The sequence below is a fragment of the Sminthopsis crassicaudata genome, chromosome 5, assembly GCF_048593235.1.
Source record: "Sminthopsis crassicaudata isolate SCR6 chromosome 5, ASM4859323v1, whole genome shotgun sequence".
NCBI classification, from domain to species: Eukaryota; Metazoa; Chordata; class Mammalia; order Dasyuromorphia; family Dasyuridae; genus Sminthopsis; species Sminthopsis crassicaudata.
In genome coordinates, this window is record NC_133621.1 from 311,578,550 (window position 1) to 311,585,756 (window position 7,207).

The 7,207-nt window shown below is 45.4% G+C and overlaps 1 pseudogene; it reads right to left on the reverse strand.

The window, feature by feature from the left end:
* Window positions 1–3,716: 3,716 nt before the first annotated feature.
* Window positions 3,717–4,343, reverse strand: LOC141543224 (GTPase NRas pseudogene; annotated as a pseudogene).
* Between the last annotated feature and the right edge of the window lie 2,864 nt (window positions 4,344–7,207).

Consider the following 7,207-nt stretch of genomic DNA (forward strand, 5'->3'; position numbering starts at 1 on the left):
TATATTTGATTGACTTATTCAGGACCATGTCCATCAAACAACCAAGACTATCTGATAACAGTTGAAAAAAATAACTGATCTGAAAGGGAAAAAAAGGTTAAAATATCAAGGGAAATAACGGGGACAAAATAACAAAGGAAGATATTCTTGCAATGTCAGATTTCAAACTACAGTATACAGCAGTAACCATCAAAACCATCTGGTACTGGCCAACAAATAGTGAATCAGTGAAAGAAATTTAGGTACATAAGATATAATAGCCCAATACTAGAGTTATCTACTGTTTGGTAAACACAAAGACTTCTGGGATAACAACTCATTATTTGACAAAAACAGGGAAAACTGGGAGGAAGGCACTGGACAAAATGGATATACTAAGATATCTTCTGAATGGCTACATGATTAATAGATAAAGGGGGATAAGAAGCAAATTAGAATAGCAAAGAATAGTCTATCAAGTTGGAAAGAAGAAATGTTTTTGATTAAATAGAGAGAACATTATAAAATGCAAAATAGATCATCTTGATTAAATTAAATTTGAAAACCTTTGCTACCAAGACTAGAAGGAAAGCAGAAAGCTTGAAAACAATCTTTACAGTAAGTGTCTCTCATAAAAAGCCTCATTGGTGAAATATGAGCCAAATTTATAAAAATGATAATAATTCCCCAGTAGATAAATCAAAGGAGATGAGCAGATAGATTTCAAATGAAATAATCAAAGTTATCGCTAGCATTTGAAGAAGTGCTCCAAATCGTCTGATTAGAGAACTGTAAATTAAAACAACTCTGAGATACTATACCTATCACACCTATCAGATTGGCCAATATGACAAAAAAGGAAGGTGATAAATGTTGAAGACAGGGAAAATTGAAACACCTAATAGTGTTGTAGTACTGAACTAATCCAACCATTCTCAGAGTTATTTGGAACTAAGCCCAAAGGGCAACCAAACTGTGCATACACTTCGACCCAGAAATACCACTGATAGGGCTGAATCCCAAAGAGATGATAAAAAAGAAAGGATATAAATACATAAATACATATGCATAGGAAAAAATATTTATGGCACTCCTTTTGGGGATGGCAAAATAATGGAAATTCAGGGGAAGCCCATCAATTGGGGAATGGCTGAATAAGTTGTGGTATAGGAATATGAAGGGATGCTATTGTGCACTAAGAAATGAACAGGCAGATTTCAGAAAAACCTGGAAAGACTTTTACAAACTGATACAAAGTGAAATGAGCAGAACTAAGAGAACACTATGCACAGCATCAGCAACATTGTATGATGATCAATTATGAGTAACTCTGCTCTTCTCAGCAACAAAATGATCTAAGACAAGTGCAAAGAACTCATGAAAGAAAATGCTATCCAGATAAGGAACTGACAGACCCTGAATGCAGATTGAAGAACTTTTTTTCTTTTCTCACTTTTTCCTTTTAATCAGGTTCCTTTTTCACTAATGTGACTAATGCTGAAGTGTGAGTTACATGATAGCTCAGGTATAAATTAGATCAAACTACATCCCTTCTTTAGAAGAGGGGAGAGGAAGGAAGGAGGGAGAAAACTTGGGAATTCAAAATCTTGTATAATGAATGCTAAAAAGGAAGGGGGCCTAGCCATACCAGGCCTAATCCCATATTTATTAAGAGGCGGTCTTCACAATCATTTGGTGGGCTAAGAGTAGATAATTATTGGAATAGATGAAGTAAACAAGACACAATGGTCAATGACTGTAGTGATCAAGTGTTTGATTAAACCCAGAGGCCAGTTTGTGGGATGAGAGCTCTGTATTTGACAAAAATTGCTAGGAAAATTGGAAAATACGATGTCAGAACCTAGGCACTGACTATCATGTAACACCCTGCACCAACATGAGGTCGACATGGATTCATGATTTAGACATAAAAGGAGGTATTATAGCAACTTAAAAGAACAAGGAATAGTCCACCTTGTCAGATCTTTGGAGGAGAGAGGAAGTTTTGGACAAAGAAGAAATAGAGAACATAATGAAATGCAAAAAGAGTATTTCTGATTATGTTAAGTTAAAAAATGAGGTGGAGGGGGAGAGTATGGAGAGAGAGAAATGACAACTACATAAAAAGATGAGAGAGAGTAGGGGATATAGAACTGATGTCGAATAAATGATAGATGACATTAATATAGATGATTAGTTAATATAGAGATGGGAGATTCAGAGAGAAATATTATGATAACTGATGGCTAGATGATAAATAAGACTATTTGTAGGGATCACTATCATCTCATTGAACTGAGCTTCATAGACTTAGACCCACTCTAGTGGTAGAGTTAAGAGACAACTCAGATTCTAGACCAATCCTCCCCCTCTCCTCCCTCAGATCTTATTGGTGAGAAAACTGAAGCCCAAGGTCCCACAGCTAACACACCCATGCCTTCCAACCCCAGCTCTCTCTCCACTAGACCATACTGCCCTCATGTGATTCCTACCCCAAGCATGTCTATCCATCAGAAACTACTAGACACACACTTATAAACAAACAACAACTTTTATTTGTAAGAAAACTTAGAAAAAGAAAAATAATCAACTTTGAACCCAGTGTAAAGGAAGTTCCTTTAAAATGAATTCCTCTTCCTACTCAAACCCTCCCAAAGCCAAACAAATAGTGTTAGAATCCTTATTATTTTAACTGAAATGGGAGAATCACCCACTGCCCTTTTCACCAGAACTCCTGAGGGAATACAAAGAGGTCCCTGTCAGAAGGCTCCTAAGCAGACCCCCGCCTGTCCTGCATCTGTGAGGTATCTGTTCAGAACATTACAGCCAGGCCCCTCCACTCCACTTCTCTGGGAGGCAATTTAAACACTGCAATGTGTAATGTCTATAGGGGTGTATCTGGCTGCTAAAACAGAAATTTTAATATTAATGGCACTTATCTCTAAAGGCATCCTGCTGGTAGGAGGCAGCCCCATTCCACCCCAACCCCTCACTGCCTTTGAATGTGCTCCAGATGATAAGCACGTTGAGAAAAACGGATGGCACACACTCAATGTGAGTAACAAAAAAAACCGCATTCCCCCAGTCTGGTCTTCAGCATCACTGAATGGGGACCACTTCCGAGCAAGGCTCCTCACCATCACCACAACAAGGTCTTCTGGGCCACAACAGGGGTGGGGACCTGGCTCCAGACAGCAAATACACCAAGTCCACGGGCAGGAGGGAGAATCACTTGTGCCCTGGTCTCCAGAGGCAGGGTCTCGGTTGGGGGAGCAGGGGAAAGCCCAATAAAGGAAATCCCACACACAGCCTCCAGGAGGGCAGAGGAGGCTGCTGAAGATGAGTGCCAGACTGTAGATAAATCAGCCTGGAAGCTGGCTGTCTCTGGGCCTCTGGGAGGCTGAGAGGCCGGGAGAGGCTGTGTACTCAAGGAGGAATGGAGACTTTTCTTGCTTGTTCAGGATACTCAGGCAGTGTGGTTGTCATTCCTGCTTAAAAGGGGAAACAAAAGCAAAAATCCAAAACAAATGTCTCAACAGAGAAACGCAGACGGGTCCCTCCAAGAGGCTCCTGGAGAAATCCGATAAGGGCCAAAAGGGTTTGGCAACAAAGAAATGGCAGGAGGAAGCGTCCATATGGAGGTCCTTAAAGGCTGGGGAGTGGCTAGGGGATTGGGGGTATTCTAGGCCAGGTGAGAGGGTAATTAGGGGGCAGGATCAGGGTAAGGGAGTACCTGCTCACTGGATTGTGCAACACTTGAGCCCACAGGCCTCCCTCTGCTCAGTATTAGGGAGACTCTTGCCCTCCTCCTCAGCTCGCAGCCTCCGGATTTCACGAACTAACTCGTGGAAGGCTTGCTCCACACCTTCCCCAGTCTTGGCTGATGTCTCCACATAAGGGACCCCTAAGCTCCTGGCCATCTCCTTGCCCCGTGTGGGGTCCACCAGACTGTCGGTCACATCGACTTTGTTGGCCACCAACACCACGGGTACATGGTCGGTAACCTTGAGCCTCCTCAGACGGTCCCAGAAGAAATTCACATTCTCAAAAGAGTGGCGGTCATTCACTGCATAGACAAACAGAAATCCCTCTCCCCAGTGCACGGAATGGTTCCTCAGCGGGTAATACTCTTCAGTACCTGTGGTGTCCACGATGTGCAGCTGGCACCGCTCTTTGTCCACCACTGTTTTCTTGCGGTAGAAATCTTGGATGGTGGCATCATGCTGGGTCACAAAACGATTCTTAGTAAACTGCATGATCAGTGCAGTCTTGCCCACACAAGAGGTGCCCATCACCGCCAACTTATACATCTTGGTTCTGCGGCTGTCTGGATCACCTATGGAGGTATGGACACAAGAAGCCATGAGAACTGGCAAGGGCTCAAGTGGCCTCTAGTCTACTTTCCGGGCTGCAAGAAGTCAGCCCATTTCCTGGAGGTCACCTCTCAGGAGGAAGTCTTTCCTCCAGGGTCCAGCCTCAGTGGGCTTCTTTGCCAATCTTCTTCCCTGTCCCCTTTCAGCCCAGTGGAACAAGGCTCAACCCTCCCCTGGGACAGAACTTCAAGTACTGGAAATCTCTGAGTCCCCTGGCTCTTGCTGACCAATTCCAAACCCATTAGAGCACGAGGGCTCCAGGCCCTCCCATTCTGGCTGGCTTCTCCCAGTCACCCTCTGATTTACTGGTGCCCTTGTTGAACCCCGGGACCAGAAGACCCCGGAGTCACTTCCAAAGGCTCTTAGGAGGCCAGAGAATAGTGCTGTTTCTACAGGGCACGCTCCTCCACAATAATGTGGCCCCAACGGGTTCGCTTTGGGCGGCTGCAGGGTCTAATGCTCCTGCATCAAAGGGGCCGAGAGTCTGGCCATTTTAGCTGCAAACTGGGCTCCCCCATCTGAACCTGCAAGGATACAACCCGAAGTCTGTAACATTGTATGGGCTCAGGCAGCTTAGGCATGGGGGGAGGGGATGCGAGCCCAACTGCACTGCCATCAGTAATCCGGTTCCACTAGGAGCCGAGCTGAGCCAATGCCTCCCGCATTATGGCAGTCCAAGATGGCACTAACTTGGGCTCAGCTTTCACCCACCCCATTGATGTTAGATGAGCGATGGTACATACCGATTCAGAGCTGTGAAAACACCCAGTCAGGCCGCATTCACGTCTAGTGCGTGAGGGTGGAACAATTTAGAAGCAGAGATGTAGAGGCCCTCCTCCTATGTACTGCAGGGACTTCTGGGAGACCCAGGTCTCCAGGGTGATTTGGGGAACCCCGCCCCTAGGCAACAAAGGCTCCTGGGAACCACGCCCCCAGTCTTTTGGGATGTGGGCAACCTCCCTCATTTTGGAAGCCCACCCCAATAGAATTTGCGAAGCCCCACCCCTCACTACAAGAGTCTGTTGGCAACCCTAGTTTACTCTTGCTGAAGCTTTGGGCATCATGAGCGCCCCTGCGGTTGGAGCTCAGGAAACCCCACTGCAGCTGCACAATGATTTCTGCTGTGTGCCCAGCTCTGTGGTGGATGGGGGACATAAGTACAAAGAATGACAGCGCTTCTCGCATCAGGTAATTCCAACATTTGATGCTCTTCCCAGCCTGCCTCCCACTCCGGTTCCGGTACACACTTCCTCACACATTACAACCCAACGGAACTAGCCTTCTTGTCATTCCTCACACACATCTCCCTCCCAGTTCCTCTCTGCATCAGCCACCCCAGTGCTTGGAATTCTCTCCCTCCCTCCTGCCCCCCCTGGGAATTACTTCAGGATGCATGTCCAGAGCCATCCCCTGCAGGCGGCCCTTCTGGCACCCATCCCTGTGCCTCGCCCCAGTACCAGTTAGTGCCTCTTTCCAAGATCATCCCACATCTGCTTTGTATGTGTTCGGTATTTTGTACCTGCAGAGTTTTGAGCCTGAGGGATCCTCATCCTAACTCTTCCTTGCCGTGATGAACCTGGTTCTCCAGAGCCAAGCTCCTACTGTTTTAGGGCTCGCCCTGAGGCAGTGAGACTGTCCTGAGGCCATGGGCTTGAGTTCCCATTCTGGTGTATCCTTCCCCAGTGTTAACCACCATTTCCATTCTGTATCCCCCCCCCTCGCCTAGCTTTGAAACTACCCAAAGATCCCGGAATCATTTCAGCATTTGACATCAGTTAGCTTTCCTAAAGGAGTATTTATTGAGAAGACAGCAAGAGTAGCAGTTACAAAGCATTTTCTGAATGCCTGGGGCACACCCTCTCCCTACACCCCCTCAGATGGAGAGAAAGCCAGGACTCCATGTTTAAGTGGTTGCTCCACAGCATTTGCTCCTTCATATTGACTTTGGCGAAGGAGATGATGGATGCATGGATGGATGGATGGATGGATGGATGGATGGATGGGTGTTTCTTCTAGGCCGCCTTGTCTGGTCTGGATGCTGGCTCAAGCAGGCTCCTCAGGACCTCCTTTGTCACTTAGTCCAGCCAATTGCAAATTCTGATACAGAATCCTGTTCCTAGCCATGTGGCAGCTTGCTTAGCTGACCTTCTTTATCTCCCAGGCTGCTGGGTAAGAATGTTATTTAAAGCAGACTTGGATTTATCCATCTGTCTTCTGGGGTTTGTACCTCAGCTCAACGAGTTTGTGTTTTTTTTTCCTTTATTGTAAATAAAGCTTTTCATAATTACAATGGAAGTGAATGAACAAAGAAAAGATTTCTAACTGGTTAGGAATGACTCTACAGAATATAACTAACAACTTGACTATAAATGTTTAACACCAGGGACCGCCCAGCCTTTGTTCATTTTCCATGAAAATTTACTCTTTACAAAAATACCCATCCCACTACCATCATCATGGAGGATGTTGTCCATGAGATAGCCCAGCAATACAATTGAGGACAGTCAAAGTGTTTGTAATTTAGAGAACGTTTATTTACTGGCCAGGACGGACCTCTTGGAAGAGTTCCATCCCAAACAGAAGTAGAGACAGGCTTATACGCATCCTTGTTCAGCCTTGCAATTACAGTGACTGGACTTTCTGCTTACAAGGGGAAAAACTGGGGGCTTACAGGATGTCTGACATTGTTAGGCAAGCATTCTGTTTGAGCATAGTTGAGCAAGCACTTTATAAAACACTTCCCTTAATTTAGTTTAAGCAACATTTTCTTATAAGTCTGAGGCACCTCTTACCCAGGATGGAGGAGGGGCCAATCTTTTGTCCATTTCACTCCCCCCCTTTTCACGTTCATAGTT